At 47.4% G+C, this 25,069-nt stretch overlaps 2 protein-coding genes across 2 annotated transcripts in view; one reads left to right on the plus strand and one right to left on the minus strand.

The window, feature by feature from the left end:
* The window catches only part of LOC147737035 (uncharacterized), a 54,095-nt gene extending 32,872 nt beyond the window's left edge, over window positions 1–21,223 (minus strand). The window contains exon 1 of the mRNA XM_086959926.1: window positions 21,066–21,223. The gene's annotated coding sequence lies outside the window, so the exon portion shown is untranslated. The remainder of the gene's footprint in view (window positions 1–21,065) is intronic.
* Window positions 21,224–21,795: 572 nt separating this feature from the next.
* LOC147737036 (uncharacterized) overlaps window positions 21,796–25,069 on the plus strand; it is a 152,434-nt gene continuing 149,160 nt past the window's right edge. The window contains exon 1 of the mRNA XM_086960285.1: window positions 21,796–21,861. The gene's annotated coding sequence lies outside the window, so the exon portion shown is untranslated. The remainder of the gene's footprint in view (window positions 21,862–25,069) is intronic.

A 25,069-nucleotide genomic window follows, 5' to 3' on the forward strand; every position in this document is an offset into this window, starting at 1 on the left:
CGTCACGCGTCTCTGTGGACGTGTGCTAACGATGACCGGGCGCCGTCCGAACACCGCCCACTCTCTATTTCGCCCGCACAGCGTGAATATTCGGTCAGCGAACAAGTGGTTAACATCACAAATTCCTTCTCTGCTGCCTTTCTTCTCAGTCCAATTTACTTTCTCTCCTTACATGTCTCTCACGAATGTGGTCCCTCTTCTATCCTTTTCAGCCTCTCATTCCCTCACTCAAGTGGACCTTCATGGTCTTACTTTATCTCTTACTTTCTCTTTATAGATTCTCACTTTCTCTCTTCCCTACAATCTCACTATTTTCTTTTAACTCTCTTCCTCTTTTTCAACAGCCTTTTTTTCCTTTCAGTCTTGTTTTTTTACTCACTCATTTTAATCTTGCTTTTACTTTTTATGTCTCACTGTCTTATATTTTCGCTCTCTTGATCTTGTTCTCTTCTGCTAGCTATGCTGCTCTTTTTCTCCCTCTGTTCTTCTCTCATCCTCATCTTTGTCTCCTTTGTCTCCTTTTGTGGAAAAGTGGGTCTGCTATCTTGCAGACCCACTTTTCCAGCATTTTGTACTTAACTCCACCATGTTGTGCTTTACCCTTCATGACCTGTTGCATTCCTACACGGACACTCTGTTCATGCTTTGGCCTGCCACTAACTGACCAGCCCATGCTCAACCAGTCGGACATGGAGTTTCTCAGATGTTTATCGTCCTCACCCTGCACACTACGCCCTGCAGGTGTCCTTCAACAGGCCTAATCAGACTTATCTCTGTTTGCTGTGCAATCATACTTCTCACCTTTTGCCCTGCAGTAGTCCAAACGACAAATATTTATGGACTCAATTGGAATAAACATGCCTTTCGCCTACACCCTGTGGGGTCCTCACCGTTACCTGTGCTTATCAGATTAACCTTTGTTTGACATGTAATCATGCTATGCCTTGCAGTACCATCTACATCAGATTGATCTCTGCGTACTATGTAATTATAATGTTTTACCCATATCCTGCTAAAACCCCCAAAGGCTACTCACCTTCTGATTCTCCAGATTTTCTCTTTGTTTAAATATGTAATAAAAAATTAGTAATACAACTCCCTTACATGCCTGGGGCAGGATAAAGAGTATATAACATGTGAAGTAAGACCATTCTAACAGACTGCCTCCCCAGACAGCTATGGGTGTCTGTTGTTGAGGTACCTCTCCATCTCATGAGATTGTAATAAATATCCTTTCTCTCTGGCTCCAGCTTGGTCTCAGTTTGTATTCCGGACCCCAGTGGACTATAGGGTGACCCTGACACCTTTGGTGGTCTGCCAAAGACCCCCAAATATACACTTTTATCGCACTCTTTATGTTTGCCTTATTTGCTCTTCTTCTCATTCATTGTCTGTATCACCCTCTTTCATGTCCTCTTTTTCACTCTGTTCTGCTACCATTGGGATTCCTCTTGCTCTCCATTCTCATCTTTCTCACTCTCCACCCTACTTGCAGAGTCTGCATAAGGGGGACATCATATCTGACAATCTCTGGCTGATATCCATCATCTCACAAATTCTAAATGCTAACCTTTGACTTTTTCACTCTATTCTATAATTCCCTTGATTTTGCAGTCACTTTCATGTTAATGTGTTTCTCTTTTGCTCTGGTTCTTACCCTATTTCATTCTCTCATGCTATTTCTCACTTAGTTTTCAGATTCTCTTAGTCTATCTTTCTATCTCTTTTTCTATTTTGGTCACACATAAGACTACCAGATTTTGAAAACAACAAAAAAACTGTACATTTCAAAAACTAAAAAGAGGACGACTATTTTACATCAACTGAGGGGTATGGGATGACAGTGCTTATCAACATCGAAACGCCAAGGAAATAAATAAAATGCCATTTTAAACACCGCTTCATACCTGCTAATTAAATTGCTTTCTGATAACAGAAACTAGCCAGTTCTCCTTAGGAACACATAAAAATGTGCCTCTGTCAATTAGCCCCCTATGAAAACTGGGACACAAGTCAAATTTCTTGAAATTTGAAACACTGGGGTTGTCCTGGTAAATCCGGAGCACCTGGTCACCCTAATCTCACACACACACATTTCATAACCTTTGTTTCTCCTTTGCTGTTTCTCATTCTGTTCTTCTACAACATTCACTATTTTTTATATACCAATTTTCTCTCTTGCTTTGTTTTCTTATATCTATTCTCTGCATATCAGGTTTCAGAGAGGCCCTTCCGGCTCGCAGAGTTGAAAGGGTCTTATCTAATGTATGGTTGATATGAGGGGTGCAGTCCAGCAGATGGAGTCCCATCAGGGCACATAAATGTAAACAGCCCAGTGCAACCAACTCCCAGGGCACCGAAGGTTAGGGGTCAAAGTGCAAAATGCTCCTAGGACAGAGCAAATGAGCACATCTATTGTGAGTGCAGCAGGCACAGTGGCACCAGAGCTGAAGAAGGGGTAAGAGCTCACTGAAGCCTACCCTATGCCCACACAGGAGCAGCAATTATTAGTGAAGCAGGCGCAGGGAAGCTCACCAAGGTGCTATATCTGTAATCAGATGTAGGATAGATATATAGGCAATCACCGTTGCTTGCAAAGCCGTCTGTCTGTCTATCAGATCAGATAGAAGGCCTTGCATCCCCGACGAGACTACACGCTAGTACTCAAATGAATAATCCTTTCAAGATTTTAACTGACTGGATGCGACGGTGATTACCAGCTTATTGATATTGCATCTCTCAATAAGAATAAGCGACTTGGTGTTCTTCAATAAGACTATTTCAATATGGATCATAGGCATTAAATCCATCATGAATGTACCGAACTGAAGCTACGGTGATTGCCTATATAATCTATACTACATCCGATTACAGAAATAGCACCTTAGTGAGATTCTATAAAAGACTATTCCAACCCTGATGAAGTCCATGTTGGATGAAACGCGTTAGCTGGGCTGATTCATTTGACTACAAATAAGGAATACATTGAAATAAAGAAATCTCAAGACTCTGTGCTGTATTTTCTGATTTGGTGGATCTTATAATATTTTGTATAGTTTGCAAATGAAATGAGGTTTAATTACATGCTTGAGCATAATTGATGAGGGAATCTAGTTATAACTGTATGCTCCTTTTCAGAATTTGACAATCCTAGTCAGGATAAGGCACAAGCAAACCCCAAATTAAACTGTGGTTAACCTCCTGGTAGCTTGGCACAGAGCAGTCAGGCTTAATTTACAGGCAATGTGTGAATATTTGTGCAACACTTAAAACAGTAAAACAGCGCAAACAGCACACAAAATCAACACCAGATTAGAAAAATAGAGTTTAGTTTAATTAACAAATCGAAACCCAAAAGACAAAAATCCAATCAGCAGAACCGGAGATATGAATTTTTAAAGAAGAAACTTCTATATATCACCTAAAAACATAAAGTGCCAACAAAGGCAATCTGGTCATGCTGAACCAGGTCAAAGTCAAAAGTTCAAGCTGATCACTAAGGAGTGCAAATTAGATAGAGCCCCAGATTAGTTCAGCTGAAGGTTTACCCTCTCAAGTTTTGAGCCAAGAGCCCTATTCGCATTGGAGAGGGTCGCGGGGAGTAAGGAGGGAGTAGATGGCGGTCGTGGACATGGCACGAAGAGCAGTCCAGATGTTGCAGACGGTCGGGCTGGAGCTTTGAGTTGGTGGTCTTCCAGCTCGATTAATGCTTTCCGTGCAAGGAGATAGGCGGCAGGGGTTCGTGCTGAAGTTCCGTGCGAGCAGTGGGATTCCGGTGCAAACGGGCTCATTTGCACTCATGAAGAGTTCAAAAGCTTGATTTAGGAGCCCACTGAACCACAACAAGGGTCTAGGGCTTGAGAAGCACCATTTGGGAGCAAGGAACGCACTGAAGACTGGTCCTGGAGCTGCTTGGGAGCTTGTTTTGTCCCTGAGGCTCAGATTAGGAGGCTAAAAGACTTGCCCTCTAGTCACTTGGTGGTTCCGTGTTCAAGATAGAGTTGCAGGTTTAGATATTCTTCCCCAGACAAATGTGCAGCAGGTCAGTACAGCCGGGCGCAGTTCCTTATGGAGCAGCATTCCAGCAAAGTGGAACTCCTTGTAGCGGCACAGTAGTCCTTCTTCCTGGCAGTGTCCCCAGCTCCAGAAGTGTACTGAAGTGGTGGTGTCAATGTCCTTCTTTCATACACAGTTGTGCCTTTGAAGTGGGCCGAAACTTCTTGAGGCATACCTTTGAAGTGTACAGATGCCCTACCTTCCCTGCCCTTAGTCCGGACTAACTACAGGGACACTACAGAGCCTATTCAGGCCCTCCCTCCTATCCTGCCAGTGATGTCCTGTGCAGTGGCAGGCTTGAGACATGTTTAAAAGGGCTCCTTAAGTGGGTGGCAAAAGCAGTGCTGCAGCCCACTAGTAGCATTTACTTTACAGGCATGGGCACATGTAGGGCTACCGAACTAGGGCCTTACAAGTAGATTAAATATGCTAAATGGGCAGAAGTATATGTGACCATGTTTTAAGAAGAGAACACAAGCACTTTAGCACGGATTAGCAGTAGTAAAGTGCAGAGAGTCCCAAGGCCAACAAAACAAATTTATCAAAAAGTAGTAGGAGGAAGGCATAAAGTGTGGGGATGACCCTGCAAAAAGGACCAGGTCTAACACAACCCCCTCTAGTCTAACGACAGGGGAGTTTAATCAATACCTTGATAGACTTTCCTGCTTAGGCGATAGAACGGGGACAGTGGCAGTCTACTTCAGAGGCACTGATCAGTCCTATGCCCCTTTGAACTCAGTTGATACCTCTATCTATACTCTCCTGAGCCACTGAACTGACCCACGGGGAACCCTTCTCATCTGTGCAGCACCTAACATTAACTTGTTCACAGATACACTCCAGTTGGCAGACAGTACCACCATGTGATCTGGCTCGTTACACCCCTTGGATCAGACTTTTGTCCCCAACCCAAGGAAAACCTGCGAATAGAGACAGCAACCAAAAGAGGCCCCTGACAGCTGTCAGCTGACAAAAACATCAAAGACAAACTGGTACATGCCAATTCACAGGTGAAGAGACCAAAGGTTTCCAAACAGACCATGCTAGCACTACCTCACATTAAAACTGATGTGGAAATTGCATCTCATGCTCAAGTGCCATCGAAGGAGATACATTTGAAATCAGAGGCAAAAGTATCATCCATGAAGAATTCACGAATTGCAATAGTACCAACGTAATATATTGTGTAATATGCCCATGCCAGCTTGCATACGTAGGTAAAACAACTCAGGCAGGAAAAAAGAGGATCCCTCAACACAGATCAAGAATTAAATGCAAAGTCCAGAATGCACCCATGGTACAACATTGCGAAGAAAAAAAAGACATGGGACACAAGACATAAAAGGGACAGTCCTAAAACATGTAAAAGGATGTAGCACTGATTACTATCGCGCTTCGAAGCAAAAATGATCCTACGTCTGGGCACAACCGACAATGGACTCTACGAGAAGAGCGAAATAAAGCATTGCATATGAGGAGCCAACTACATAACACAAAGCACAATATGCAGTAACATTCGTACTGATAGTTTTTCACTAGGTTTTGGAGAATTGCCACTGATTCTCCAGACTATTAAGCAACAATCATGTCGACCACTTAAGAGTAGAGCACAGTTATCCCGAACCATTAATTCAGATAGTCGCCACTCTTCCTCTTAACCAGGTGGGGAGCTAACCTCAGTAAAAGTCATTCTTTGGACTACCATACCTGTTTTAATCACATTCCATTACATCTCATCTACACTTTATAGGTCCCTTACCTCCAATGCACCAAACGGCAAGGACAAAAGATCACCACCTAAGAGGCCCAACGAGGAGCAGGCCCAAATGATGAAGCATGGCACCTAGCTGGATGGGTGTGTGAGGGCCCTAGATCCGAAAGGAGGAATTTCCCTCCTGCAGATTATTTTAGGACTGCCATTTCTCTTTGTCACAATATATACCGTATTTTCCGGCGTATAAGACGACCCGGCGTATAAGACGACCCCCCACTTTGCTTGATAAAATTTAGGTTTTGTGCTATACTCGCCATATAAGACTACCCCCACTTCCAGCACAGTCCAACGCTCTACTCGTACCTTGTACGCTTTTATAACCTGCACACTTATCACTTTTTTCTCTTGTAATGTACCGATTGCTACCTCATGTATTTTGGTTGCTCGCTATTGTCACTTTTGAACCATGTAACTTAACGTTTGGTTTTTAGAAATATAGGGTTGTAAGCACTGTATACTTAGGCGGGAAATGTTTCTTCCACTTTGCATGTATACTGGAAATATTGCGAGCCTAATCTCTCCACCCGCTAGTCCTCCGAGTACGCTCAGCTTACCGCAGTGAAGCAGCTCCAGTGCCCGGCGGCGTCCTCCGACTCCGTGGATGCTATCGCGGATCCTCAGCGTTGTCCACTGATGCAATGCTCCGGCGGGAATCCTCCGGCATTATGGCTGCCAATTTCTGCGGGAGGCCTCGGGGGTACCCACCAGGCAGTAGTAAAGGGGCGAAGTTGCGGCTTGAAAGCCAATGGTGCGCAGGAGCCCCCAGGATGCAATGCTCTTCGACTCTGTGGCTGGCGGGCGGATTAGAGCCACCCTCCCCCACCTCCGGCTGGGCCGGAAGCGCGGGAACCTTCAGGAGTAGTCCGCGCTGTTAAAAAAAAAACATGAAAACAAACGGTCTAATTTTGCATCCGGCGTATAAGACGACCCCCGACTTTCCAAAACATTTTCAGGGGTTCCAAATTCGTCTTATACGCCGGAAAATACGGTATTGTTGATCTCTCTTTACTTCTCTTGACCCACCTAAGGAACTGCATATCCTCTTCTCTAGTGTTGGCCTGGGCATATATGCTGGACCTTCCAAAAGCCCTTTTGTCCCCCTCTTGATGATTAACATAAGGGGATTGCACACTTCAAGCACTACTATGGTATGAACCCTGGCATAATCAGAGAGGCTACGTAAGAGGTCTTGTATTACGAGATTGCTGACATAATTTGCGGCTGCACTACATGGCACCAAAGGGACAAGTGGATTTTGTTACAGGATAAGTACATTTATGAAGCAACCTGCCCCATGGATGAGTAGATATTACATTAAATTCCACCCCCCGTAACTGACATTGTTAGAATTGCAGTTAGTATGACTCTTCTGAATTTAAGGAGTTATTAGATAAGATAATTTGCAGAGGACTTCCTGGTAAAAGGGCTGATGTGTATTGGCCACAAGGGGACTGACCCGTAATCCTGGGAAGATTCTACAAGGCATTTTGGGAGGTGGTGCGAGTTCTTAGTGATCTAGTGGGTACCAGTAAGTTTCTGAAGCTGGTGTTTTGCTTAAATGAGAACAGAGGTTAGTCAAAACTAAGTTTGTTGCATGTAAGGATACACCAGTTTCTTCATTCGGCACACTGCTATGCTTGGTTACACAAATAAGTTATTTTCGGTCTTTTCTGAAACTGTCCAACTGGTAAATTTTCCAAAGTGCGTGTGGGTGTGCACTTTCAAAGTGGAGGAGGCTATTCTTATCTGTAGGTTTTGTATAAAGTTTGATGACCAATCTACTTTGCTCATCTTTGATAGAGACGTCAAGAAATGGTAATTCATCAATGCTTGTAGTCATGGTGACTCTGAATTTGTTTTGGCTGTTAAGCTAATCTAAGAAGCGGGTTGCATTCTCCAAGGTGCCATGTCAGATGATGAAGACATCATCTATGTGTCGGCACCACAGACGTAGCTCCTGTTTAAAGGAGGTTATTATTCCCTTTGTTCTGTTGTTTGAATCGGTGTACATAGAGACAGGCTATGCTAGGCGTGAAAGTGCTTCCATTTGAAGTTCCATGTAATTTCTTCAAATTGAAAGAAGTTCCTTGTTAGGATGAATTTCGCTAGTTGTATAGTCCACTTGACTGGTGCTTCAAAGCCCACTCCCTTTCATTTAAGATGTCTTCAAAGGCTCGAAGGCTTTCTTCTCGGTGATTGCTTGTGTCTAAGGCTTCCACATCAAGGCACATCATAAGTCCGAAAGTCACACCACAACTCTTGATCCAAGATGATATTCAACATGTTTTTGTGTCTTTAACGTAGGACCTCATTTCTGAGACAAGTGGCCATAAAAACCAATCCACAAATTTGGAAAGGGGCTCGAGAACTGAACATATGCCAGAGATAATAGTGCACCCACGCGGATGAGTTCCCTCTTTATGTATTTTAGGAATATAAAAATAGGGTATCTTAGCTTTCACTGTAATCAAAAATTTAACTTCCTTTCCAGTGATCCATCCTTCATTCTTGGCCTCTTCCACCAAAATATTAATCTCTTTTTGAAGTGTTTCAGTTGGATTCGTTTTCAATACTTTGTAATTTCTGGTGTCTCCTAATAGGGTACGGTATGCCTCTCTGTAGGTATCTGCTGTCTGAATCACAATGGCGCCTCCTTTTTCCACGTATGAGACTTCTTCGTCAGATCTTCCCAGGGCTTGTCTTTCAATCTTTGTAAGATTATTGTAAATGGCTTTCCTTATATCTATATTCTCAATGTGCTTTATCACAGCATTTTCAGGCCAAAACCTCAGAAGGGATACAACGTGGTTGGGAATTAAAAGATAATTCCAATTTCAAATCTGTGTACCCTTGACTAAAGCACATGCTAAGGTTTATTTTTGAAAGAAGGCTTTAAGTCTTATGTTGCGGAAATTAAAATACTTGCCCGGGATCACTTCATTTGAAACCAATTAAGGGGTCAAGAGCATTATAATTAGGTTGAGTAGATTATTTGAGTTACTAGACCTGCAAGTCTTCTAACATTTTTAGGATTTTTCGAGGCCTGTGTGGGACCTGACTGTACCAAACAGGATGTGAGAGGCCCCAACACGGATAATCTCAGCTGCCTGCTAATAAATTATCATAACTATTTAAAGTAACTACAGTCAGCTAACTTGGAGCGCTGCCCAGTCAGCAGCAGCACTGGGCAAACCGCAGGAGAGTGAGAAGCTGAGGCACACAGGATGTAATTTTTTCAAATGGCTTCAGCTTAGCTGCTAGCTCCCTAAAATAATTTAAATCAATTTTACTGTAGGTAATATGCCTAATCTGTTTATTAATAAAAGCTATGCAAAAACATACGGTTGGATGTATTTATTGTGAAAAGCATATGTTAAAAGTGCCTAGGGATGTAATATAGGAGAATTGCTATTACATTGCATTAAATCCAGTAGAGAGTTATTTGTTACCACAATCTCACTTATTACCACAGAAGACTCGTATTTGCCCCAATGATCAGCTTTTGTAATAACAAAGGTCTCAATGAAAAGGCTGTAATTGCTGTGGCTTTACTCAAGCCAGTTTTAACTACTGCTTTTATAATACAAGTGACTTACGATTAAAAGTTATATATTTGTCAAAACAAAAACATGTCACTTAAAATGTTTTACATAGATTGTGTATGATGAAAATCAAATTTTGATCTTATATTTTTAGCATTGTATGAATTCAGAAGCACCAAGTAGAGAAGGACAGAATTGTTCCTTTTAAAACAAGAGTTAGCGAAAGAGACGGTAAACATGTCTGTCTTTTGGTGCTTGAGAAGAAGTGATTGTAAAGGGCTGCAGGGTGTGCAAGTAGAAGCGTGTGTGTGGGATAAAACTGTGAAGGCAGCTACATCGAGCCTGTGCACTGAAGCACGATAAGAGAGTAGGCGTGATCTGTTTCCACAAATGGCACTTCCACAAACCGAATGGGAGGTCAGGAACAGCATCAGCCCTCACTGCACCAGCTTCTGTTGATTGTAAATACAAGAGCATGGCTTTAAAAACAAAATTTGCTGCAAGTCCCAGATCAGCCACATAATTTATAGATGCGGGCAGCAATGGGTAAAGTCTGTGGTTGCAGTAGCCCAGGAGAAAGGTAAGAATGTGCAATTTGAGATACGCCAACTACGACGGCATTCAGAATCATGCCTGAATACTCCAAACACAAATTTTAAGCAAGTCTCCCGTTTTTTCCTATCTTGTAATGCATTTTACATACCAGTATATCTGACTCCCCTAGTGTTACATTTTGAGATATTGTTGTCTTTTATCGTATGAAGTCTCCAAAAGCAGCCCGCCGGAGCCTGAGGAATTAAACAGTTCTGAGTTCCTGGCTGCTAAAATTAAATTATTAACAGTCTTTAGTCTACAGACCCAGTGAGTCCAATGCCGAGGCGACGAGGAGTCTCCAACAGCCTGGTCGCAGTGCATTGCATTTATTTAGAATTGTTTTTTTATAGCGCATACTTTACCCAGAGGTGTCAGAGCGCTTTACAATAGAGTGTAGTATATACACAGCCTGGTCGCAGTGCATCGCATTTATTTAGAATTTTTTTTATAGCGCATACTTTACCCAGAGGTGTCAGAGCGCTTTACAATAGAGTGTAGTATATAGGATTAGATATTATGGTAACATATTTACAGAGTATAAATTCTCTAAAAATGACACCCTGTAAACTAAAGTTAGACCGATTAGGGTTCCAAAAGAACATATTCCACAGTTGAAGAGTAAGGACAAACTAGTTCTCCAGTGTGGAACATAAAACAGTCAGAGTTATTGGTGGCTGTGTCTTTGAAAGAGAAGAGTTTTAACCCCTTCACTGCGGGGCTGTTTCCCCCGCTGTGCTGGGGGGCAGTGGGCGCGCACAGCGCCCCGGTGCTCATGACGAGCCGGTGCTCATGACGAGCTGAGCTCGTCATGACCGCACCCGTTTAATGGAACGCTCAGCACAGCAGGGGAATCAGCCCAGCGTGCGAGTGTTCCAACGGGCATGACAAGCTCAGCTCATCATGAGCACAGGAGGGGTTAAGGTCCTTTTGAAAGTTGCGGAAAGAGTGGCAGTGCGGAGGTACGGAGGAAGTGAGTTCCAAATTCTGGTCGCACAGGCGTCGGTGCACGCAGGAAATCAAACTCAGAAACATATGGCGCCCGTTCCCTATATAATGCAACGCCCCCAGTCTGGGCATGTTTGTTGTTTTGACCCTGCCCTCACATTCACTGACTCCATCCTCACCCCCACATCCACTGACCCCGCCCCCACTTTCCCAGACCCCGCCCACACCCCAACAGACCCCGCCACCCCACATCCACAGACTCCGCCTCCACAGACTCCACAACCACAGACCCCACTCCCACAGACCCCGCCCCCACACTGACAGGCCCCGCCCTATACCCCAGGCTCCGCCCTCTTGCAGTTCCCAGCCTAACCGGTGCCGCTGCCAGCGAGAGCAAAGCTGGGCCCGGCCAGACCCGCCCCGGCAGAGGAGGCGCATTCACACCCACAGGCCCCGCCCCCAACCACAGGCCCCGCCCCCGGCAGAGGAGGAGCATTCACACTCACAGAGACCCTCTGGGTAAGTACTGCGCTATATAAATTCAATGATTGATTGATTGACAGACCCCGCCACCACACGCCTAGGATTAACAACTGCGCATGCGCTCAAGGGTAGTACACCAATGCAGTTTAGAACCGGGGATTAATGCAGCCAGGCTTAGAACCGGCTTAGAACCAGCTCATGCCGCCTGACCTGGAAAGGGCGGAATTTGAGACCTCGACGACGCGCGCGCCTAATTACCGAGCTCTATTTTGCCCTTTTTGTATTAAGTGAGTCCACAGCCTGTCTTCCAGATGTTTCTTCTTCACGGCCAGTGCTTCCTTCAAGCAATCGGACATCCCTGCGGGCGTCTGCGAGTAATGCATTCCTCCATCAAAATCGCCATCCGCTTAACTCTTTAATTATATGGTATTTATTTTGAACAATTTTACAGCTGCGCAGCAAATAGTGCCAGCTGCACCGTTTAGGCCTTTTACAGCTGCGCAGCAAGTAGTGCCAGCTGCACCGTTTAGGCCTTTTTACAGCTGCGCAGCAAGTAGTGCCAGCTGCATCGTTTAGGCCTTTTTACAGCCTGACGGCACATCAACCCGGTTTTTCCACCACAGACGTTTGGATTATGCGCCCCCTTTTTGCCCTCTTTTTTCTCCTCACTTCTGCTCTCCCAGCAACACCCCTCTCATCTCTCCCCCACCCTCCTTCGCCTCCGCTTCCCAACATGGCCACCTCTCGAATTAAGTCTGGAGCCAATTGCTACAAAATCATTTATCCTCCCGACCAGACTAAAGCTACAATAAAACGACTTAAGCATAGCACTATTGAACGTTTCCCGGACTCCCTTTTTGTGGATCAATTTTACAATGGTCGTCTTGGGAGGCTCAAAAACGATTTCATCTTCTTCACTCGCGACATACCCTCTTGGTCCAACAGTTTTTACAATTCCCTTAACGTCACCTCCTCCTCCTCTATCCCTTATGGGAAACAACTAAAAATTTCCCCCTCTGGGTGCTTCAATGGCTACCTCACTATCTCACTCTATAACAACGGTACTGTCATGATCCAAGGCAAAGACTCCTGCCTCTCGATCTTTGACCACCTCTTCCCCTCCTTACTCCCCGTCTCTGCAACCGGGTTTCCCCTTGACTCTCCTTCCAGCTCCACCCATTACTCCCTTTCTCCTCCGCCGACCCCTCCCCACTCCAATTGGCTGCACTCACGAGAAGGGCAGGTCGGCCCTCTTCCCTCCCCCCCCCCACCATACCTCATCTCCTAATCCTCCTCCCCTACAGTATGTCCCATCCCGCATTACTTCGGCCTTACCACTAGCTAACACGCTCCTCGTCCCATCTGCACCTTCACGACACTCCAATCTATTCCCCTCCCCCATACTTCTTCCCGTCTCCCCCCTCTTTAGTCCACCTCTCCTCCAACACTCTCTCCCAATTAACTTTCCCTATGCTCCCCTTAGCCCTCTCTCCATCCCTCCTCTCCACCCCTTCATCCCCTCGTCATTCACCCCGTTTCTGCCACATTCCCACTGCATCTCTCTCCTCCCTCCTACTCCTCCAGTACTGCCGCACTACCCCCTTGCCACTCCTAGGAACACCTTCCTTCTCCCTCACTCAGGCCCAGCAGAACCACTTCCCCTCCTCAACTTCCCTTTCTCTCAACCCCCCTCACTCTGCCAGATGACCGTTCCCTCAGTGCTACCTCTCCTAACTGACAGGACCTCCGCAACCAATGCACCTCTGTTCCTCCCAAACCTCCTACACTCCCATGACGCCACACAGGCCTCCCCCCTCCTACTTCCCTACCGACGTGTTCCGCACCTTTCTCCCCCTAAATTTGTCCTTACTTCCTCTCCCTCTTGCAACACCAACAATGACAACTCTCCCTTAACCCCCAATTCACTTACTCCCGCTCCCAACCCCCACCTTTCCCCACCTGTGAACCCCACCCCCCAACACACCTCCTGTCCCCCCACTTCTCCCTGCCGTCCACCACCAATTCCACCCCCCCTTATTTCAATCGAGCCACCCAACCTTCCGCGCTCTGCCTCTTTCTCACTGGAAAATACGCTTGGCTCTCTGATCACCTCCATCTCTCAGCTTACAGCTGCCATTTCACTTTTATGCTCTAAGATCTCCACCCCTCCATGCACCTCTACTCCCTCCCAACTTCCACAGAGATACACCTCGCCCCCTCACCCCAATACAGCCAAGCTCAACCTTTCGTCTGCAAACGTCGTTAACTTACACAAGCCCCTGAACGCCACCCTTCTTCAACAGGCATACCCTAACAACCCCACTGTCTACACTATTCCGACCATCACCTCTGTCAGAACAAAGCGTCCACCTAAACCCTCCCGAGCACCCCCGCAAATGTATAATATCCCGATCACCCTTCAGAGCCCAAGTGCCCCCGTCACCAAAACAGTCTTGACAGAGCTGCGCTGTATGCTTCACAACTGCAGATCTGCAGTTAAACACAAACTTGAAATATCCGACACCATCTCCCTTCACAAACTTGACATGCTCTTCCTCACAGAGACCTGGTTCAAAGATACCTCTCACTCTATATTTGATCTCCTAGTACCCACAGGTTATTCCATATTTAGGAATGACAGAACTGAAAACACGGGGGGAGGTGTTGCAGTCATCTTCAGAAACGCCCTCCAACTTAAGGCGTCTCCTAGCAGCTCCTCCCACACCTTTGAATGCCTTTCTCTTGAACTTCAATTGCAACACCGTTCACAGCTCAGATTCCATATCATTTACCGCCCGCCTCGTAGTAGTAGCTCTTCGTTTATAGAAGATCTCAAAGACTTCATCAGCGACCAATACTCTCAAAGTGACAATCAGACCATCGTGGGTGACTTCAATCTCCACTGGGGCGCACCGCAAGACTCCTCTGCGAACTCACTGGCCACCTTCTTCTCGGCAAATGATCTTATCCAACACTGCACTGAACCAACCCACTCTAAGGGCGCAATCCTGGACCTTGTTATTTCTAAAGCAGGCATGCTTTCTACTTCTACCCCTATTCATGTAGATTGGTCTGACCACCACCTCATCCCATTCTCTCTTCAACTTTCACACTCTATAACTCTTGGCCAACCCAAAAGGGCCATCTCCTGGTTCCGTGACGCCAAAAACATTGATGTCGGTCCCCTCTGTGAATCAGCTTTGCTTTCACTTCCAAGGCTAGACCCGAAAATAGCTGTTGACGATCTCACCTCCCAATGCCTCACAGTTCTTGCAGCTGAAATTAATAACGTCGCTCCACTTAAAAGCAAAAGGATAAGGCCCACTCCCTCAGCACCTTGGTTCAACAAATCCCTTTATGAGGAAAGGAAGCAGCTAAGAGTCCTGGAGAAGCAATGGAGGCAATTGCCTTCCACTGACAATTTAGCCTTGCTTCGCACAGCAAGATCCAAATACCACAAGCACATCTTCCTTGAGAAAGCGACGCACTTCAAAACCCTCCTTGATTCCGCCAAAAATAGACCCAAAAAACTATTCGATCTCATCAAGACTCCAAGCTGCTCTCCCCCAACCTCCAAGGTGGAGGATTCTACAAAGAGAGCAGCGGAGTTCGCTGTTTTCTTTGATGAAAAGGTGAAATCACTTGTGGATCAGGTTGCTCATCCTACACCTCCAGAGGAGCGCAAATCCTTAACCATTTGGCAGAGCTTTGACCCCATATCTGAAGATGCCCTTCTCAAGTGCATACGCGAAACAAAGCCCTCCAACCATTCTCTTGACCCTATTCCCAGTGCCATTGCCTTTGACTTCTATACCCATTCCCTCTCCTATTGGTCCACTCTGATCAATATCTCCCTCTGGCAAGGATCCCTTCCTGTCTCCTTCAAAACTGGGCAGGTCACCCCTCTGCTGAAAAAGCCCACTGCTGATGCGAGTGACCTCAACAACTTCCGCCCCATCACCAACCTTCCCTTTCTTGCGAAGATCACGGAAAGATGTGTAGCCAAACAACTCTCTCGTCATATCAAGGACAATGATCTTCTTGACAATTGTCAGTCCGGCTTCATCCAAAACTGCAGCACTGAAACAGCCCTACTGCAAGTGGTTGATGATGCGCTGAGGATACTCGATTCAGGGGGGTCCTGTCTGCTAATTCTCCTTGACCTTTCCGCAGCCTTCGACACTGTTAATCACAACACCCTCCTCAATATTCTTTAACAGAGAATGGGCTTGGAGGGCACTGTGCTTAAATGGTTTGCATCCTTCCTCTCTGACAGATCTCAAATGATCAAAATAGCGAACAGTCTTTCTTCTCCTGTGGCGGTGGGTCAAGGTGTTCCCCAAGGCTCTATACTTGCACCCACATTGTTCAATCTCTACTTAGAACCACTGGGAAACCTCCTAAGCAAATCCGGGATTCACTATCATCTCTATGCAGATGACACTCAACTCTACCTCAAGGTTGCCTCCACTCATGACCTCTCCATCCTAAGCTCCACTCTCGACTCCATTCAAAATTAGATGTCATCTCATCAACTGATTCTGAATCCCTCCAAAACTGAATTCCTCCTCTTCTCCTCCTCACTCTCTCCTCCCCCGGTTCAATCATGGATGGATCAGATGAATCTACTTAACAATAAACCCATCATTGTCGACAGCGCAAAATCCCTTGGTGTCATTCTAGACAAAAATCTCAATCTAACTCCCCACATCAATTCTATTGCAAAATCTGCTCGCTACCAACTGCGCCTTCTTTGGGGAATACGTCGCTTCTTCCCGGAGCATGACCTTATAACCCTGGTGCAATCGCTGGTCCTCTCCAGACTAGACTATTGCAATTCTCTTCTTACTGGCCTCCCCAAATCTCACCTGTCCCCACTTAAGTCTGTCTTCCATTCAGCAGCTCGTTTCATTTATGGGGCCAAAAGAAGCGATCACATCACACCGATGTTATCCACCCTCCGCTGGCTTCCCTTCGAAGCTAGAGCTATCTACAAGACCGCTTGTATCACCCACAAAGCCTTGCACTCCTCCTCTCCCCGCTACCTGGCAAATAAACTGAAACTCTCTGGAGGCTCTAGACCTTCACGCAATGCGGAGAATCTACTGCTTGAACCTCCCACTTTCAAGAAGGAAAGAACAATGGCCCAATCCTTTTCAGGCAATGCAGTGAGAATCTGGAACTCGTTTCCGCCTCAGCTCCGGACCACCGCCTCCTCCCAGGCCTTCAAAAGGGACCTCAAAGCTCTCCTCCTCCAGAGACACCTCCAAAAGTAATTCACGTCCTCTTGCTATTTGGAGGAAGACTTCCCACTACTGATATTTTCTACTTTCCATGACCATGGAAGTGTCTTCCCAGTGTTTGTCCTGTGGTTGGAGTGTCTGCCTTTTCGCAGTATTCTCCATGTTCTTGTGTTCGGTGCCCTTTTGTAACATGCACACACCACTTTGCCTAGGAGTGGCAAGGGGGTAGTGCGGCAGCACACACCACTTTGCCCTTGTAACACACGGCTGCTACCTCTCACATGTTTTTACCTTTGAATACTTGCACAAGTGCCACCTTGCCTACGTAACGCTTGTTCGTGTGCCTAGCATTTATTGCAGTATTATACCTCAAATTATACTCTGTTTTCTCTTATAACTACACACTTGTCACTTTCCTCTTGTGCACTTTTGACTACCTCATGTATTTTTGGTTGCTCACAATTTTTACTACCTCAAGTATTTATTTATTTTAATTTATTTAATTTGTATGGCGCGTTATAACCACAGGGGTCTCTAAGCGCGGTCTGACCAGATTTACATGATAGATGTTAACTTCACTTGGAAACCAGCTGCACACCTAAGACCTGCTCCAGGCTTGTTTAAATAGTACGGTTTTAAGTTTCTTTCTGAAGGAAAGTAGATTGCTCTCCTTCCTGAGCTCTGGATCCAATTTGTTCCATAAAGCTGGGATCGTGTTGGAGAAAGCACGGCCCCCCACCGTGGTCAATTTGAAGCGGGGCTGGGACAAAAGAGTAGCGTCCGACGAACGCAAAGTCCTACCCGGTATGTAGGGGGATAGTCGGGATTTCAAGTATTTTGGGGCTTTGCCATACAAAGCCTTGTGAGCAATGCACATTCCTTTGAAAATGATTCGCTGGCGGACTGGCAGCCAGTGTAACTCCTGCATCAGGGGAGAGGCATGGGCATTTCTAGGTTTTTTAAATATCAGCCTAGCTGCATCGTTCATGACTCCCTGTAGTTTGTCCAGCAGCCGCTGTGGCAAACCCAGATAAAGGGAGTTCCCGTAGTCCAGCCTAGCCAGAATAGTGGCTGAGACTACGTGCCTCAGGGTGGAAAAGGAGAGTAGGGCAGCGATCTTTCTAAGTTGTCTTAGCAAGCCTATACTGGTGCCTACTACGGTGGTAACTTGTTTTTCCATGGATAATTTCTTATCCACATATAGGCCTAGGCTTTTAACTGCAACTGCCGGCTTTGGGGGGACACCCAGCTCCCTAGGCCAGAATTTATCACTCCAGGGGTTACCCGAGATGGAAATGGGTAGTACTTCCGTCTTATCCGGGTTAACTTTTAAGGAGTTCTCAGACATCCAATTGACAGTGGTTTTCAATATGTCTTGTAGCCTGGTGGATGCTCCTGGACCATCATCCAGCCGGATGATTATCTGGGTGTCATCGGCATAGTTGTATACCAGGCAGTCCATCCTATTCAGGAGAGCAATTAGTGGCTGCAAGTAGATATTAAAAAGTAGTGGGGACAAGGCAGATCCCTGGGGGACCCCGCAGGTGATCGGAGCAGGGGTAGAAAGTAAATCCCCCAGCTGTACTCGTTGTGTCCTCCCTTGCAGAAATGATGTGAGCCATGCATGTGCTGTGCCCACGACACCAAAGGATCTCAACCGCGACAGAAGCTGTTTATGGCACACGGTGTCAAACGCCGCGGAGAGATCCAATAGTACCAAGGCGCTCGGTGTTTTTACATCAGCTCGCATCCTAAGCTCATCCAAAATGGATAGCATAACTAGTTCCGTGCTGTGGTTCGCACGGAACCCTGCCTGATTGGTCTCCAGCAGGTTGTTGCTCTCTAAATGGCCTGACAGTAGAGCTAGCACATGCTGCTCAATTACCTTCGCCAAAAAAGGCAACTGGGAGATAGGCCGAAAATTCTTCAGACATTTTGTATCCGCTCCAGGTTTTTTCAGTAAGGGGATCAAGCGAGCCTCTTTAAAAGCTGAAGGGATCTGTCCTGAACGAAGAGAGGTGTTCAATAGGTGCAGGACCTCTTCCTCTATTCCTGGCATTGCCATCTTGAATATGTCAGGCGGGCAAGGGTCTACCAAGGAGCCTGATTTGACTCGGCCTGTGATTTTGAGCAATTCCTGTTTTGAAATAAGGGATAACTCAGCTAGAGGCAGGATGTTTAGTGGACCAGTGGAGTCCGGTATGTGCGGACATTCGAGGTGTGCAGTTACTGCAATTTCATCCAGGATGTCGGATATCTTCTTTACGAAGAAGTCCTGGAACCTCTGACAGTCCTCCTGGGTGAACTCGGGACTTTGCTCCTTGTTCACTCTGAGCTCCGCCAGGACCCGGAAGATTTCTTTTTGTGGATTTCTAGCAGTGGTTATTCTTTCCTCAAAGAAAGCAGCCTTCCTTGATTGTATGGCTAGTTTGTACTGGGCTAAGGATGAGGTATATTCTTGTTTGGAGATGGCGTCGTACTTTTTACGCCATGCCCGCTCTTTCTTCCTCACCCCGCGTTTCATCTCTCTGAGGGAGTCATTATACCAAGGCGCCCCAGCTCCTCTCGCCACCTTCTTCATCCTGCGAAGAGGCGCCACCACATCAATGGCACTCCCCAGTTTGTGCTGGAGATGTCTACATAAGGCGTCAGCGTTGGCATCTGGCTCTATGTCTGAAGGATGGTGTTTTAGGAGGTGGACCAGTTTTTCCCCATCAAGGTTTCTCCATTTGCGGGCCGTTTTCCAGCCCTCCTCAGGTTTGGACATGTGGCCCCTCAAAGTAAGTCTACCCTTTATTAGAAAATGATCAGACCAGGCACAAGGAAGAATTTCCGTGATGCCCTGGGCTGGCATGGTGGTCCAAACTAGGTCGAGCACATGACCTTTCTCATGTGTTGGTCCCGTGACCTGTTGGACAAGACCTAAGGAGGAGACCGCCTCCTCTATCTGAAGTGCTTGTCCTTCTTTAGGGGACTTTTCCCAGTGATAGTTGAAGTCTCCAACGATTACTATTTTATCGTATCTTGTACACAGGTCCTGGACCAATCTTACAAAGAGGGTAGGGAAGTCAGGCGACGCCCAAGGTGGCCGATAAACCACCAAGAACACCACACAGACAGCCCCCCTCCTGAGCTTAACCCCCATAACCTCAGCTCCTCCAAGGGTTTCGGAGAGAAACTTATTGGCACGGAGGCATGACTGATAGAAAAGGGCTACTCCTCCTCCTCTTTTGGCTCCTTCCCTGTTAAAGTGAATAGCTAAATAGTTATCTGGAAGGGCCGCCACTAAATCGGGCGCTGAGCAATCCTCCAGCCATGTTTCTGTAAGTGCGAGGACATCTAGCTCCCCGTCTTCCAGGAGTGTGAAAACCTCTAACCTATGGCTCTGCAAAGAACGAGTATTCAATAAGCCGTAACTCAGGGTATGTATGTTGGACGTGCGCTGGCGCCCTCTGGTGCTCGTAGATGACATAAGCAGACCCTCACAGCCCAGCCGCTGTAGGGTAGCCGGCTCCAGAAAGGACTTACCCAAATTAAGTTGTAATAGGTCAGCCCGTGCGTAAACCAGAGTCTGACCAGGGGTTCTGGCCCTAGGCCCCGGATGGTCACGGATGGGCAAAGATGGGCTCACCTCTGGCGCACCAATGGCGCGCCCGCTGCGCGTCTCCGCTGCGCGTTTGCTCCATGTGAGCTTTAAATAGGAGGCTGCTGACGGTCCTAGTACAACCACTAGGCCGTCAGCTCTCCAAAATGGCCCCCGGAAGTGAGGGTAGAGGGCTCTATACCGCGTTGGACACTCCCTCCACAACAAACAGCACAAGCTGCGGTGGAACGGGGAGGTAAGCGGTAATAACTAGCAGGTGACTTCGTTAATGCGCCCACATCAATTAAAAGAGTACTGTGCAAATAGTATTCAAATGCAGCACAAAACGGTGATTTTTAAAAATAATGCTGTTAGCAAGTATACAACAAAAAGCGGCGATTTTTAAAATAATGCGCATAGTGAGCAAAAAAGTATTTTGTTTGCTCACAATTATCACTATTACCTTTACTACCTCATGTATTTTTGGTTGCTCACAATTTTTACTACTACCTCAAGTATTTTGTTTGCTCACAATTGTCACTATTACCTTATGTAAGTAACGTTTGCTTTTGTAATCTGCTCTTTTGTAATGTTTCTCATTATGTTTCATTTCTGTTCCTAATGTGAAGCGCTCTGACGCCTTCGGGTAAAGTCCGCGCTATATAAAAATGCTTAAATAAAATAAATAAATAAATAGTATAGTCAGTCTCACGCGCTGTGTAACTGCGCATGCGCGGAAAACAGACACTGCTCCTGCAGTGGATGTGGCTCTAGGATTAACAGCTGCGCATGCGCAAAGAGTACCATACCAATGGGGTTTGGAAGCTGAGATTAGAGTGCCTCACCTCTCCGAGTGCACCGCTCAGCGGCGGCTGCAGGGCCTGGGGGAGAGGTGGAGAACGCCGGGGGTCCCGCTGCCTGTGAGGAGTGTGTCCCGGTGTGTAATTGTCCCCGGAGTGACGCGCGCGCTCACGCCGCTGCACGAGCCTCCATCGCGCGCGGAAGCGGCGGAAACAGCATGGCGTCTCACGGCTGCGCGCGCGCAGGACCGCGCGTCACGGCTGCGCACGCGCAGAGAGAAGACACGACTCTATCGCCGAGTTAGGTCCTTCCACGGAGTGCTGCCAGTGAACAGCCCTGGACGAAGGACGCTCAAACTCACTGCGCCTGCGCAGAGGAAAGACACTTCCCCCTATTGTGGAGCCGAACCGAGGAGCTCTGCACTGAAATACATCTCCGTGTGTGCTGTGACGGGAGGCAGCTGTTGCATCTCATTCATTGTGTCCCCGCGCGGACCCCGTCCCACCTGCACTGGCACTGAGCTGTCGCCCTATCCTGCGCTGTCGGAGCCTGTGCTGTGAACTAAATAAAGGAATCTTTCTTGCAACGACTTCTGGAGTTCAATTGTAGTAACAGCGGTGTCTGTCCGCGCATGCGCACTTGTTCATCCATCAGGCCCTCAACCCACGCGCCGCTGCAGGAATGAGTGTCTGTCCTCAGCGCAAGCGCAATCCATCTAAGGCGCCTTCACCCGCGCTGTGGGAAGCAGTGTCTATCTCGAGCGCATGCGCAGTTGTTCATTCACTGACCCTCTTTTAACCCGACCCCAGCAGGGCCCACAGGAGCCACATGAAACCCCAGGTGAGGCCAAGAAATACAACGAGTGTCTGGTGCTGGAGGGTCTCGAGCCTGCCGTCACGGGATTCATTTGTTGTTTGTTGTTGCTGCATCGATCGATGATTATTTTGTCTCAACAATGCTCGTTGGCCCTCAGTGGTGGAGTTGGGTCACTCTTTTGAAGGCCTCAGCAAACGGTGACATTTTGTCTGTGTGATGAGAAGATCGGCTTGAATTCCGTTTGTGGCTTTCACCAGAGTGAAGGGGGGCAGCCCCGCCAATTGAAAGTGAAAGAACACACTCCCAGGCAGCAGCGACTGCGCCTCATTGCTACCTGGGCCTGGGGCTGCAGAGCATCATCTGATGAGGCTGAAACTCCCCCAAATATGTCTCAACCTCACTAGGGCCTCAGTGACCAGGCAGCGGTCAGCCAAGCATTGGCATAGCCAGTAGGCCTCGCCTTTGGGACGTAATACGTGTTTAGTTTTTTTTTTGTGAAAAATATTTTTATTGCAGAAAGCATAGAAAATACAGATAAGTAAAATTACTCATAGACATTGATAGACGGGAAGTACCCAAGTAGTCACATAGGATAATACACAGCCATGTAGCCCACAGCCCGCAGGCCGGGCGGCATAAGGTCAAAAGGTGCCAGAATATAAACGCATAGACGTTGGATTGAACTAAATGCTCGTATCCTCTGTTTCTGGTCTGTCAATCCTGTCTATCCTTAACCTCGTCCCCCATCGTTCTTTACATTCCATTTGTTGATAAACCCCCATTCTAACATGTAACAGTAAAACATACCCCCCCACACTTGGCATCGCTAATAGTGTACACGTAAATACATCGGTTACCTCCTCATGGCCCATTGAGTGCAAATATCACAGCCATAAGCAAACCTCTGGGAATCAAAGCAAATCACATACTATTACAATAGGGAACATTCGTGCGCGTCCATCAGAGCACTACCCCGAAACAGGTCCCTCCTCCCCGCCCTCCACTAGATCCTCCTCGGATCCAGTCTCTTCAGGGGTAAATAATTCAGCACTGGTGGCATCCGAATCATCACTAGGCAGCCCCTCAGAACACATCATTGTCCATGCTAGTAAGTCATCCTGAAGTCTCCCATCCCTGCGCGTGCGCTGCATGTGTGTTTCTTCACCTAAGGACCATTCCCAAACATCCCTGAGCCACAGGGAGAACTCAGGGGCCCTCTGCCCTATCCAGGTGATAGCCACGCGCCGCCTCGCCAGCACCAGTAGTAACTGCAGCAACTTATAGGAAAAATTCCTCTTTTTGGCCTTGGGGACCAGGGCCAGGAGACAATGAAGCAGGGGCAGGGCAATACGGAGGCCTGTGTCTCGACCAATGCGCTCCACCACCTCCGTCCAGAAACCACTAACCCGCGGGACCTCCCAGGCCAGGTGCAAGAAGCCGGCGCGTTCCGCCCCACACCTAGGGCAGCTGGCCCGCCTATCGGCAGAGATACGGTTCAGGAAGATTGTGGTTATGTAAGTGCGATGTACAAAATTAAAGTGGATCAGTTTGAACCGCGCATTGCACGACACTTTCCGAGTCAGGAGCCCAATGCGTATACGCTGGCCCGGGTGTAGAGCAATCCCCAGGTCCGCCTCCCAGGCCGCCAGGACGGCGCTACCGGCGAGGCGGAGTCCCTTCGCATGGCCGAGTACAGTAACGTGATCAGCCTCTTCCCCCCGCCGCAGGATAAAAGGATGTTGAGGGTGTGGGGGTCAATGGGGGAGCCTCTGGGAACTGGGGCCAGGTCATCCTTGCCATCTCCTGGAGTCCCCTATAGTGCAGGTACTGTCCCCTGTTTAGGTCAAAGGCTTCCGTAGCCTATTCAAAAGACACAAAGGAATCGTCCGGGTAAAGGTCCGCCAGAGTCTCGCATCCACCGTTTTTCCAGTCCCGGAAGGACTAGGGGCCAGGTGTAGGTGGCCATTTCGGGCCATTTACCGACCGGTAACGGCCGATTTTGGCCGTTACCGATCGGTAAATGGGTGACAGGTATGTAGGGGGCATTTTTTTACCGATTCGGTAAAATTACCAAATCAGTAATTTTACCGAATCGGTAAAATAAAAATTCAGTAAATTTACCGAATCTGAGGCACCCAGATGTAGGTGGGACTCTTCAGAGTCCAAGAGGCCTTACCGAATCGGTATTTTACCATCAAATCCAATTTGATGGTAAAATACCGATTCCAGTATGCATGCAAATGTGTGCATGCACACCTATGCCATGTGACAGGCAGACCTGCCCTTAGGGCATGTATGCCTGCCACATGGCACCCAAGCCTGTTTTGGGGGTGCCAGAGGGTGTCAAAGTGACACCGCCTGCACCCTTGTGAAAATCGGTATTTACCGATTCGGTAAATACCGAATCGGTAATGCCCATTCATTCCTATGTGCTTCAAAGCCCATAGGAATGAATGGGCATTACCAATTCGGTATTTACCGAATCGGTAAATACCGAATTTTCCGATTCGTTATTCCAGCACATCTGGAATACCTACATATCCACCCCTCAGATTTACCGATTCTTAATTACCTAATCGGTAATTTTCGGTAATTGAGAATCGGTAAATCTATTTTACCTACATCTGGCCCATGTTCTCTTCCATGCGTGTCACCGGGGCTAAGATCCACACCGGCAGCTCCCTGTGAAAGGGGGCCCGCCGCAATATCTTTTCAACAAAGCACTGCCAGATCCCCGCAGCATGTCGCACTACATAGGGTAGGGTCTCGTCTGCACCCCGTCCCTTCATCAGAGCCACCTGCAATGTCGTCTCGTCCGCTCTACCCTCCAGTAGCCGTAGTTTCCAATTGTCCGTGCCCGCGAACCATCTCGCAGCCGGCAGGAGCTGTGCCGCGTAATAATAGAGGTCAATATACGTAAATACATCGGTTACCTCCTTATGGCCCATTGAGTGCAGATATCACAGCCATAAGCAAACCTCTGGGAATCAAAGCAAATCACATACTATTACAATAGGGAACATTCGTGTGCGTCCATCAGAGCACTACCCCGAAACAGGTCCCTCCTCCCCGCCCTCCACTAGATCCTCCTCGGATGCAGACTCTTCAGGGGTAAATAATTCAGCACTGGTGGCATCCGAATCATCACTAGGCAGCCCCTCAGAACACATCATTCTCCATGCTAGTAAGTCATCCTGAAGTTTCTCATCCCGGCGCGTGCGCTGCATGTGTG

Source organism: Lissotriton vulgaris, chromosome 1_1, assembly GCF_964263255.1.
Source record: "Lissotriton vulgaris chromosome 1_1, aLisVul1.2, whole genome shotgun sequence".
NCBI lineage: Eukaryota > Metazoa > Chordata > Amphibia > Caudata > Salamandridae > Lissotriton > Lissotriton vulgaris.